Here is a 13,586-nt window from a genome sequence, read left to right as displayed (position 1 = left end):
CACCACCTGAATAGTCCTCGGGCGATTGGCTCAGTTCAAAAGGTCCAAATCAATTGTCTCAGTCAGCACCTGTCTCAGGTGGGAGAGTTTCAAAGGTCTTTGGCAACTGGATAGCAGGGGTCTGGTGACAACTCAGATATGACTTGCTCTGGTGCTCTGTGAAGTCAGAAGGACCCACCCAGCAAATAGATTAGTCTGGGAATGTTGTTGCCTCCTTCCCCCCCTTGCCTCTCTGTCGCACCCAGTCACTGAGAGCCTCACAGGGCTGTGACACAGTTGGCTCTAGTGAACAGGTTCTCCTGGGGTTTGCACCTGCCTGAATCACAAGGAAATCTATATCTGCTCAGCCAGGCCGCTGTGCTCTGCCTTTATCCAGCAGGGGAAGGTGAGGCCTGACAACCTCGGGTGCTTGATGGAGGCTGGGGGGTGTTCATTCAGTTCTAGCCCCATCCCTCATTGATGTTACTGACAGAACAGAACAGAACAGAACAACTTTGCGGGAATTTGTTTCTCTCCCTGCTAAATTCCCCTGCAGAAGAGAAGCTGTTTTGAGTTCCCAGAGCCTAAAACTCTTGGGGTTAAGTGATTCTCTTGCCTCAACCTCCCAAGTAGCTGGGACTACAGGTGCCTGCCACTACGCCCGGTTATTTTTTGGTTGCATTTGTCATCGTTGTTTAGCTGGCCCTGGCTAGGTTTGAACCTGCCACCTTTGGTGCATATGGCTGGCACCGTAACCACTGTGCTACGGGTGCTGAGCCTGAGTTTCTGGCTTTTATTTCCACTGAGAAAGTGGGACTCAAAGGTGGGAAATTTCCAAACATAGGAAGCTTGTCCAAAAGGGGATTGGAGGTGCTGGTGCAGTGGCTCACACCTGTAATTGCAGCACTTTGAAGGCCAAGTCAGGAGGATTAATTGAGGCTAGGAGTTCAAGACCAGCCTGTGCAACGTAGCAAGACCCCATCTCTACAAAAAATGAGAAAATTTGCCAAGGATGGTGGCAGGTGCCTGTAGTGCCAGCTACTTGGGCAGGTGGGGCAGGAGGACCATTTGAGTCCAGGAGTTGAGGTTGGTGTGAGCTAGGCTGATACCACTCCATGTTGTTTTTTGACACATCAACAATAACAAACCCAAAAGAGGATAGGCAAAGAAAAAAACACAACAAATAGCCAATTTAAGTACCTATTGTGATCAAGACACAGGTGTAAGCCAATGTCCACAGAAATGTCTGACAGGGGGCGCTATGGACATGATGGGTCAGGTGGGGCAGGAATCAGCAAAGCTCCTTTCTAAAAACATTGATTTATTACTGATTCCTACTTCAAAACATCATCTTTTAGTCTTATGTCATGTGATGCTAATTGAATAAAGAAGAGAAATTATTCAATTCATAATAAGAATTGAATGGCCACTCTACTTGTAAATGCTGTTGTTCTCACTAAATACAAGTGATTGGCTTTGGGGTGACCAAGAACCCCCCCAAAAGCAAACCCTCAATTTGGTGAATATGAGTGGATGTACATGATTTTGGGGTGAAGGGCTAAGCTTTCTTAAGATTCCCAAATGGGTTTGTGACTGCCCTCCTCCTTCCCCGCTGACCCCTTAATACTTTAACGGAGCCAAGTGAACAAACAGATCATTCTTTTTTACTTACTCAAGTGAAGTGCTGGGCTTGGCAGCACTTACAGAGGAGAACAGTATAAACTTCCATTCAAGTTGATTATTTTAGATGGAATAATAATGCCCATACAATGGATAAAAGGCAGCAAGTTTCCCTTTTCTGTGGCCAAGTGCACAGATTTGGATGAGCATTGTACCATGGGGTCTATTTAACTTAAGGAGAAACAATTACATTTTGATGCCAACAGAAAAGCAAATACCTGTTTTGTATGATTAAAGATACTTTTTGCACTTGTGGCTTTAATCTCGAGGTGTGATGTTTAGTTATTTCGGTTTATACAATCTGTCATGTGGTCAGTATCAGAGGTGAAAGTCAAACTGCAGTCTGTGAAAGGCTTTATAGAAGACCCTTTCCATTCTTTCTGAAACACTTTCAGCCAGTTTCTTAATGCAGCTTACATTGTATGCAAGAGGAATGCAATGTTTTAAAGGAATATTTTTACTTTATCTCCTATTTATTGTCTAGGTCAGTTGAGTGGCATTTTTACTATCACAGTAACAAAATGAATGACAAAACAAATAGCTACTGAGCTACGTAAGTGTGCTGAAGTGCGAGAGTGAGATTAGATTGTAATATACTTAGTAATCTTGGAGTATATCAGGAGTGTTTTGGGAGATTAATAGAAATTCCTTATAAAATTCTTAATAGAAATTCGAGGAGGGGTGGCGCTCGTAGCTCAGAGGGTAGGGTGCCGGCCACATAAATAAATCCAGGCTGGTGGGTTCGAACCCGGCCTGGGCCTGCTAAACAACAATGACAACTGCAACAAAAAAATAGCTGGGTGTTGTGGCGGGCACCTGTAGTCCCAGCTACTTGGGAGGCTAAGGCAAGAGAATCACTTAAGCCTAGGAGTTTGAGGTTGCTGTGAGCTGTGACGCCACGACACTCCACCCAGGACGACATTGAGACTCTGTCTCAAAAAATAAAAAATGAATAAATTAAAAATGAAAAAAAAATTAATTTGAAGAGAATATCTGTTAACACTTAATACAAAGTCTTACAGAGAAACTGTCAAGGGCAAATACTATTTGTGTTACTTCTCACTTGGCTTATTAATCCCCCAGGCCACTTGTGATTCCATTGGCAGTTTTTGCTCACTTCATTCTTTCTGTATCTCCCTGCCATCCACAAAGTGCAACCCATTCTGAAGACCTTAAATTTTAAAATATCAAGACAAGAAAGTTTATATCTGCAACTTTTGTGTTGAAGACAGCTTTGAAGAGTTTCCATATGTCCGTCTCCATCCAGAACTCCCAGGGACCCTATTTTACCTGTTACATTCAGTCTCCTACCAATGAGTCTAGGTAAGGTGGGAAAAAAGGAGAAATTTAAAGACAATAAAAAGGGCTTTCCCATCAGAAAAGTTAGAGTTTGAATGGGAGTGTACCTTTTCTATATGAAGTAACACTGTTGTGTCCCTGGCTCTTCAACTGTAGAAAAAGAATATAAGTATGTTTGGGGAAAGGGTTGGAAGAAAAAATAGGAAAAGACGTAAAGATTATGAGAGTTTCTAGAGATAAAGTGTTAATAGGGGACTGCTGGGAGATGTCCCTTCTTGCTCCAGACCCCAGAGATGAATTAAGTAGCCTTTCCGGTAAGGGGTAGAAGCATCATCAAAACCAACACTGTTTACTCGACATTTTATCACATTTTATCCTTTCCTTCTGCAAGATCTTGTTCTAGGCATCGGGGAATCAGACGTGACTGAGATACATTCCCAACATTGGTGAACCCTCAGTCGAGGGAGAGAGACATAGAAGCAGACTGTCAGAATGCCGCATGCTAAGTTTTATAACCAAGAAATGCACAGAATAGGAGGGGAGTATTGATACAGACACCTGACCCAGCTTGGTATGGATATGGGGGTGCTGGGGAAAGTTTTTCAGAAGGAAAGCTTGACCAAAGGCTTAAGGGATCAGCAGAGAAACAGTGAGTCCGGGCACAGTGGCTCATGCCTGTAATCCTAGCACTTTGGGAGGCCGAGGTGGATGGATTGCTTGAGCTCATGAGTTCAAGACCAGGCTGAGCCAGAGTGAGACCCTGTGTCTAAAAATAGCTGGGTGTTGTGGCTGGTGCCTGTAGTCCCAACTACTTGGAAGACTAAGGCAAGAGAATGGCTTGAGCTCAAGAGTCTGAGGTTGCGGTGAGCTATGATGCCATGGCACTCTACCAAGAGCTATAAAGTGAGACTTTTTCTCAAAAAAACAAAAACAAACAAAAACCCCCCAAACAGTGAGATCTGCAATTTTGTTTACAGAATGTATGTGGCTGACCAGGAGATGAGAGAGCTGCTTTCTAGAGTCTCAGAATTTCAAATGTCCCACAAAGAGAATTCTACAATGTCACTTGCCACCCCTGAGACAGGGCAGGAGGTGGTTTGTTGTAGCTTCCCACCTCGCTCTGGGGTAATACTGTCAGCCAGTGATATTTATTCCACCAGTGCAAGTTGCATGCTGCTCTTTTAGAGGTCTTCAGATGAGGCCTGCTAGATGACCCTTCTGTTGGCTAAAGTGACTCCTGCCAGGGCTTTCAGTATTGTGTTAGACACTGGGGGTCATATGAAGACTGTCATGACCTTACAGTCCAGCAGGAAGATAAAATAATAAGGAAGCTTAACACTTACTGAGCTACTGTGGACTGCTGGGCTCTGGTCCTCAGCACCACCTTGGAAATGCTGGTGAGATGCAGATGATGTTTTTCATTTTAAGGGTGAGGAAAGTAGATCTTAGAGCAGCCGTTCTCTACCTGTGGGTCGCGACCCCTTTGGGGATTGAACGACCCTTTCAGGGGTCGCCTAAATATATCCTGTGTATCAGATATTTACGTTACGATTCATAACAGTAGCAAAATTACAGTTATGAAGTAGCAACAAAAATAATTTAATGGTTGGGGGTCACCACAAAATGAGGAACTGTATTAAAGGGTCGCGGCATTAGGAAGGTTGAGAATCACTTGCTGGGAGTGTTAAGGTAACTTGCCAAAGAAACATAGTCAAGTCAGCAGGTAGAAAGTCAGGTCTGTTGATGACAAAGTCCGTGTTGCCCACTCTGCTCAATTACTTTGCCTCTTAACCAGCAAATGATGGACTCGCTAAAGCACCCTGTGCTTTTATTATAATAATATCTTCAAAGCTCTATGGGGATATGGATGAGAAACGGGCAAAAGGCCACTTCTGCTGCTACATACAGACTGGAAGTTTGCCCTGTCTTGGCACACAGTTGGTACATAGGTGAGTGCTAATAAATCTCTAGAAAATTGTAGAAGGTTGAAAGTGGGTGAATGGAGCAGGGGCCAATCAAGTAGCCACTTTTAGAAGTAAGTAGCTCTTATTTTTCAATCTTGCTTCTTCTATGCTTTTTAAACTTGAAGTTTATAATTGATTCATTTCTCTATTCTTTATGAATGATAAGTAATTTTCTAATTTCTTTCTCTTCTTTTAAACATAAAATCTTTTATCTGCCTTGTTTTCGAAAACCTCCATTTTCTAACCTAATTACTAGGCAGCGATGGTGAACAGTCCCTTTCTTTACTCTCAGAAACCTTGTATTCATAGGTGCAGCAATGCACCCTGCTTAAGAATCTACACATTTCCTGCTCCCTGTATTGGATAGGGGTAGCCAACAAGATGTAAGTAGAAGTTGGTAGGAAAACCTTATAGGGAAACTCTTTAAAGGAGGCCTACTGAACAGGGAGGCATGCCTCTTTTTCATTGCTCTTTCCTCCTTCCTGCTGTATAGAGCATAGATATGATGGCTGGTGCTATAGCAGCTATCTTGTAATTAAGAAGCTGACTTGAAGATGAAAGCCAGTGTTAAAGATGGTGAAGCAGGAAGGTAGAAGGAACTTGAGGCTTTAATGATAACTAAGCCATGGACATAACCCAGGACTGCCTACCTCTGGACTCCTTTGCCATGAAAGAAAATTAAACCTCTATCTTATTTAAGCCACTGCTAGGTGAATTTTCTGTTGTATGCAGCCAAACTTGAACCTAACAAACATGACTTCTCTAATCCAGATGGGCTTCTCTCATCTTTGCATGAATATTGCATGCTCATTAGAATCAATGCCTTCACTCTTGCTGGTTGTCTGGCTTATACTGTTCTCTTCTCTGCCTTGGTAAAGACTTAACATCTTTCCAGGCCCACTTCCTCCATGAAGCATTTTTGGCTACTCCAGTCTTCATTGGTTTCTCTCCTCTGAACTCGCAGCCCTCACATACAACACAATTTGGCAGAAGGCTATACCACTGGTCACTAGTGGCTGTCTGTATGAGTCTGTCTTTCCAACTCCACCGTAAGCTTCCAAAGGGCAGGGCAATGTCTTTTGCTGCTTGTGTTCGTCATCTGGCTTCACCGTCTTTCTCTATTCAGGAATTTCATTTTCTTTGCATGCTGATGCTTGATAATGTTCTGCTGCTATTTCCCAGAGACAGTGTGAAGAGAAACAGTTTTTTTCCCCACCCCATAATATTGTACATAATTTCTTTATTGCCTTTAATTTTTAAAAATTACAGAGGGAATATGTGCACATTGTTTAAAACAATAATACAGATACATGGCAATTTAAAGTTAAAGGACTGTTCAGTTAACCCCACCATTCTACTCTTTTGAAATAACCTTGATTAACAGCTTCTTGAGTAGATTCCTAGACCTACTAAAATGCATTTGCAAACATATATTGATCTACATTTTATTTTATTTTATTTTTTTACATAAAACGGAGTCCCAGTTCTGTTCTGCAACTTGCTTTTCTTATTTAGTAGTCTATCCTGGACTTCTTTCCATGTTAGTACATCCAGAACCATATTATTATTACTTCGTAGACAAATTAAAAGTATAGGTATTCCTTAGTTTACCTAACCAAATAACCATATAAACAATTGGGTTGTTTTCAATTTTCACTATTACAAAAATGTTGCATTGAGCATAGTTGTGTAGGTATCTTCATGGCCTTACATATAGCTTTCTGATAAATTCTTAGAAGCAGACTGATGTTTCCCTGAATTTTGAGTTCAAAAAAAATTCTATCTTTCACTCTGTTGGAACTCCTTTTAGTGGGATGTTGGATATTGAGATTAATCTTGAAAATTTCCATTTTTGATTTCACGTTGTCTATGCATATGTCTTTTTAAAAACCTTCCTAGGATATTTCCTTAATTTTATAATCAACTCTCTGTTGAAATTTTAAAATGTCCCACATTGTTAATATCCATGTATATTTTCTTGACCCCTGATTGTTCCCTTTTCACAGTACCTTGTTCTTGTTTCATAGGCCCTTCCCTTCCCTTCCCTCCCCTCCCCTCCCCTTCCCTTCCCTTTTCTCTTTCTCTTTCTCTCTCTTTCTTTTTCTTTTTCTTTCTTTGTCTCTCTCTCTCCCCCTCCCTCCCCTCTCCTCTCCTTTCTCAGAGTCTCTGTTGCTCAGGCTACAGTGCCATGCTGTTAGCCTAGCTCACAGCAACCTCAAATTCCTGGGCTCAAGTGATCCTCCTGTTTCAGCCTCCTGAGTAGCTGGGACTACAGGTGTCAGCCACATCGTCCCACTAGTTTTTCTATTTTTAGTAGAGAAGGTCTCTAGCTGTTGCTCAGGCTGGTTTTGAACTCCTGAGCCCAAGTTATCCTCCTGCCTCAGCCTTCCAGGATGCTAGGATTACAGGCATCAGTCACCACCAGCTCATTATTTTCTTGTATGCCTCTGGAAAATATTAATAAAATTTTCTGCAAAGTTCTCTTTTCCCCCCTGTACTGTTTTCCTTTTTCCATGGCTTAATTTGATAACTTAATTTTGGACTTTTCCTGCTATGTTGTGGCCTTCCACATGACTTGTCTATCTTTGAGGCAGCATCCAGGCATCAGTGGTTTTTAAAGTTCCCTGGGTCAGGGGTCCTCAAATTTTTTAAACAGGGGGCCAGTTCACTGTCCCTCAGACTGTTGGAGGGCCAGACTATAGTTAAAAAAAAAACTATGAACAAATTTCTATGCACACTGCACATATCTTATTTTGAAGTAAAAAAACAAAACGGGAACAAATACAATCACACCACCACATGTGGCCTGCCGCCGTAGTTTGAGGACCCCTGGAGCAGGGAGTAGGTAAAGAATGGCCTGTGGGTCAAATCCAGCCCGCTGCCTATCTCTGTAAATAGAACTTTCTGGAACACAGACATGTTCATTTGTATACATACAGTTTGTAGCTGTCCTTGTACTACCAACAGCAGAACTCAATGACTATGACCAAAATCTCACAGTCCGTAAAGGCCAGATATTTACTACCTGGGCCTCGGCAGGGAAGTGTGGCGCCCCCTGGTGTATGGGAGGAGGTGAAGGCCATGCTAGCTCCCTGGGTTTGTCCACCACTTCTGTCCGGCTGCTTCCCTGCTCATTTATTCCACATGGTTGAAATTATTTTTCAATATTAAAAAAATGAATTTTTGCACTATGAAATAATATCAGAGTGTGAACATTTAAACAGATTTTCTTTGATTGAAGAGAATTCATTCCCTTTTATGGCAGGGCTCTGGGTAGGACACTTTTCTTTTAAAAACAAGAAAGCGTATTGTTTAAAAACTCTCCATGTTTTTCAATTGTCTTCTCTATGTTAAGGATGATTAAGTTTCTTCAGCTGAGTTGGAGTAGCAGGGTCTCTGTTAGCTTAGCTGGCCTACCTGCCTCCTTAGAGTAGTGAAGAACAAGCTCTACCCCGGGCGGAGCCTATGGCTCAGTGGGTAGGGTGCGGGGCCCATATACTGAGGGTGGCAAGTTCGAACCCAGACGTGGCCAAACTGCAACAAGAACCAAAAATAGTGTTGTGGCCGGCGCCTGTAGTCCCAGCTACTCGGGAGGCTGAGACAAGAGAATCACCTTATCCCAGGAGCCGGAGGTGAGCTGTGATGACATGGCACTCTATCAAGGGGGATAAAGTGAGACTCTGTCTCTACAAAAAAAAAAAAAAGCTTTACCAAATATCCAGCTTTTAGGAGAGAGTGGGAAATAGGGTCTTTTCAGAATTCAGAACAGCAGCAACAAAACAGTGCCCAGGGATTGCATTTAGCATTGACTATCTAGATCTTTTGAGTTGGATTTTAGAATTTTCAGGGCTTTGAACTTAGTTTATTAAAAGATTATTGGACCCTTCAGTGACAAGATTCCAGACTTTGTTCTTGGGTTGTACATTATGAGCAACCTAACGTATCTGAATGAAGGTTTAAAAACTTAGTTAAAATATTTGTATATAGTTATTTGGTGGGGGAGGGAAACTGATTCATAACAATTTTATTTATAGATTTTCCTGTCTTTTCCCTTCCTCTGCCTGTCCTTTGTAACTGAGAAAACAGGATCTTGATCCTCTTTAATGAGTAATAGCTGCCCAAACCTTTACATGCATTTTGTAGCTTCCAGATGACATCATGTACAGAACACTGGAGCTTCATTCTCACCATCTGTCATGTCCCCAGAAGTCTTAAATAGAATGACAGCCCACATGACAGTTGCACACCCATTATTTCCCACATGTATTAGCAGAGACTAGTTGCACCACCCTAATTAAAATGGTGTTAGTATCGCAATTATCACTCTGTTTCTTTAGACCTCTTTTTATATAACCATAAAAACTTGCTCTGGGCTGGATTTAACACGTACATGTCAATGCTCAGCAGGTGTTAGGGGATTGAAGAAGTGTTAGATGTTGAGTTGTTCTGCTCAGACACCACACCTGAGCATTCTAGTGGGGCTCTTAGAAATAAAACTATTGAGCGATGGAAGATTTAGACACATTATGCACTGGGGCATTATCCAGCTTCTCTGTCTTGTACAGTATGCTTTGGAGATCAAAAAGGAGAATTTGAGTTGGTTTAAAATGTAAAGATTTGGCTACAACCTAGGTACCTGGAGCCATTTTGGTAAATCAAAAAATCTGCCTCTCTTAAAGGGTGGGAAAGGGGGAGATGTCAACCAAAAGTTGGTTTTCCTCATTAAATATTAAAAGCAATTGATCTCATGGAGACAGAGAGTAGAATGATGGTTATCAGGGAGTGGGAAGGTAGAGGTAGGAAGGATAAAGTGGGGATGGTTAATGGTTAACTACCAAGATATAGTTAGGTAGATAGAATGAACAGTATTTGCATAGCACCACAAAGTGACTATTATCCATAATAAGTTAGGGTATGATTTAAAATAACTAAAAGAGTGGAATTGGAATTTTCCTAACATGAAGAAGTGGTAAATGCCTGAGGTGATGGACACCTCCATTATCCTGATTTGATTAATTCATCAAATTAATCCATCACGTGTGGCTGGGTGTGGTGGTTCATGCTTGTAATCCCAGCACTCTGGGAGGTCAAGGTAGGAGAATCCCTTGAGTTCAAGAGTTTGAGACCACCTGAGCAAGGACAAGACTCCCATTTCTGTTAAAAACAGAAACAATTCACCGGGCATTGTGGCAGGTGTCTGTAGTCCCAGCGACTCGTGATGCAGGAGGATTGCTTGAAGTTATAGTGAGCTAGGCTAATGCCTTGATGCTCTAGCCTGGGCAACAGAGTGAGACTTTGTCTGAAAAAACATGTACCCTATAAAAATATATAACTATTACGTACTCATAATAATTTTTTTTAAAGTTGGTTTTGTAGAAATTTTGATTAGAAAAGTTTAGAAAAGAACACAGTAACTGATTGTCTATGTTATTATAGACATAGATAATATTCTGAAATCTACAATACCATTCTATAATGTTAACAAGTAGGAAAAAATGTGCCTGAGCTGAAGTTTCAACACTTCCCAAATCATGCTTGCATTTCTCAAGGAAAGGTGGGCCCCTCTCACTCAAAGCCCTTTGAAATAGCACTGCAGTATGGAACGTTCTGTGATGATGAGAATGTTATCTCTCTGCACTGTCCAAACAGGACCATGTGGCTCTTGAGCACTCAACATGAGACTTCTGCAATGAGGAACTGAATTTTAAATTTTATTTAATTTTAATTAATTTAAATAACCACACATGGCTAACATTGTAGTGGATAGTAATCAGTAATTTTTGTTGGGGTTTCTATATTGTGCAGTGATGATGGCAATCTTCTTTATCTATAAATGACCATATCTCATGGTCATTTTTCAGGAACTGAACAGAATTGGGGTTTCCTACAAAATAGAATTTCATCATTATATTGTCTTCTTTTCAGAATGAATCCCCTGAGAAGTTCTTGGGAACTTCTTGAGTATAAAAGGAAGGTCAACATTACAAAAAAGGGTTTCTTTTTTTTTTTTTGAGACAGAGTCTCACTATGTCACCCTCAGTAGAGTGCCACAACATCACAGCTCACAGCTCACAGCAACTCAAACTCTTGGGCTTAAGCGATTCTCTTGCCTCAGCCTCCCAAGTAGCTGGGACTACAGGTGCCCACCACAATGCCCAGCTATTTTTTTTTTGTTGTTGTTGCAGTTGTCGTGTTTGGCTGGCCTGGGCTGGGTTCGAACCCACCAGCCTCAGTGTATGTGGCTGGCGCCCTAACCACTGTACTATGGGCGCCGAGCCTAAAAAAGGGTTTCTTGATAGCGTGAATCTCTAAAGAGTGGCTCTGGAAGTGGAATTAATCTTTAATGACAGAATTTTAGACCCTCAGGGATCAGCTAAAGAGTAGCAACTTTTTGCCAATGGAGCATTCCCTGTATTCCTCAAATTGTACAGGTGGGAAGCATCAAACTCTTTATTACAGAGCTGACTCTGCTCAAGAAGCATATTTGTAATTTCCCCATTGTCTTCCTGCTCTTCACGTAAATATCAATGTTAAAATATCAGCCACAGTAGGGTAAGCCTAAAATACCAGGAACTAACATGGATTTTGAGAACACAGCTGTGTGAGGACTTCTGTGGACTTAGGGGCACTTTGGCCTTCATAAGCTCTTCCTCCAGAAAAATAAAAATTAAATAGAAAATAAAAATTACATTTTACTATTGCATTGTTCTAAAGACAAATATATTAATATTATATACTAAAACATTTTTTTTGACCTAAAAGTTCATTTTTATCTTTTGATTTTCAAAGAAATTAGAACATTTTTGTGGGTACCTATAAGTATGATGGGCCCTAGGCACTAAGCCTGTCATCCCTAATGGGTAAGTTGGCTCTTTAGGGAAGACTTCATACGGACAACTGGTTAAAAATGGCCTATTCTTTTTTTTTTTCAGAATCTAAAAAAACATATATTTTTTGCAAGGTTTGTGCTCACTAAATATCAATTGATTAAAAATATTCAGAGATGTGAAGACTCCTCTTAGGACAAACATGAATATTTCTCTGTGACTTTCTCTATTATTTTGCTATTAAGAGTATGGTTCACAGACTAGCAGGCTCTGCAGCACCGGCAGCTTGTCAGGAATGCAGAGTACCAGGTTCCATCTGCTACTACATCAGAATCTGCGTTTTAATGAGATTCCCAGGTGATTTATACAGACAGTACACTGACGCCCTGCTCACCTACAGTTTACACCTGATGGTTCAACATTGGCAGAAATGGAAGAGCAGAGTCCTTTAACCTCATATACTTGAGGACAGTTCTTACTTTTATCCAGTGGCAATAAATTCAGTTTCTGTAGTTCAGTCGTTCCCAACTTTGGCTGAACATTGGAATCACCTGGGAAACTTTAAACACTACCAATGGCTGGGCCCCATTTCCTAGAGATTCTGAAATGATGGATGTGGTGAGAGCTTCTGAGAATTAAATTTTTGTGTTTTTTTTTAAAGCTTCCCAGGTGATGCTATATATAACCAGACTGAGAACTACCATAGGCCTTTTCTCAGGAGATCTTTTCCCCTGTTTTTTTCATGTTGGGCTCTTTTCTGTGTGTTCCACAACCTTTTTTGGCTGAGAAACCAAGTGTACAATCCAGAATTAGCTTATTGCCTTGGAGTCTGACATGCTCTGACATGTTTTCCTAATGCCCTCATATTCTAAAATACATGTCTTAACTGTTATCATTTTCTGCACCCCTGTGTGTCCCGTAATCACTTTCAGTTATTTAATTCTCACAATGATAGTAGATACTATTCTTATGCCCATATCATAGAAGAAGAAATGTAGGCTTAGAAGGGTTGCATTTTCCCAAGGTCATGCCTTTTCTAAAAGTTTGCTCTACTGTGTACTAAATCTATCATCTTCTACTATCGTGCTTTCACTTAAAAAACACGAGTAATTTCCCGGCCAGGTCCTTGCAGTAGCTCATGCCTGAAATCCTAGCACTCTGGGAGGCCAAGACAGGAGGATCCCTTGATCTCAGGAGTTCCAGACCAGCCCGAGCAACAGCAAGACCCTGTCTCTTCTAAAAATAGAAAAATTAGTTGGGCATTGTGGTGGGTGCCTGTAGTCCCAGCTACCTGGGATGCTGAAGCAGGAGGATTGCTTGAGCCTGGGAATTTGTGGTTGCCATGAGCTATGATAACGTTACAGCACTCTATCCAGGGTAACAGAGACTCTGTGTCAAAAAAAAAAAAAAAAAGAAAGAAAGAAAAGAAACACTAGTAATTTCCTAACTCATATAGCCAAACACAGATTTATAATGATTCAATTTTTGAGAATTATTGACAAAGGAAATAGAATGAAGGACAGGAAAGAAGTAAATAGATAATAAAATTTGGAGTGATTATAACCTATTAAAGAGAAGTTTAAAAATTGTGACATGCATTTCCTTGCTGCATAACTGATGTGATAGTTCAATCGATAAACAGATATTAACTACTTTAGCGGAGCTCTGTGTTAGGACTGTTGAGATTGGGTGGCGCCTGTGGCTCAAGGAGTAGGGCACCAGTCCCATATGCCGGAGGTGGTGGGTTCAAACCTAGCCCCGGCCAAAAACCACAAAAAAAAAAAAAGGACTGTTGAGATTAAAGAGATAAGGAATAGTCTTTTTCCTTGAGATGGCA

Source organism: Nycticebus coucang, chromosome 1 (assembly GCF_027406575.1).
Source record: "Nycticebus coucang isolate mNycCou1 chromosome 1, mNycCou1.pri, whole genome shotgun sequence".
Lineage (NCBI taxonomy): Eukaryota > Metazoa > Chordata > Mammalia > Primates > Lorisidae > Nycticebus > Nycticebus coucang.
Note: the sequence above shows the minus strand (reverse complement) of the source record.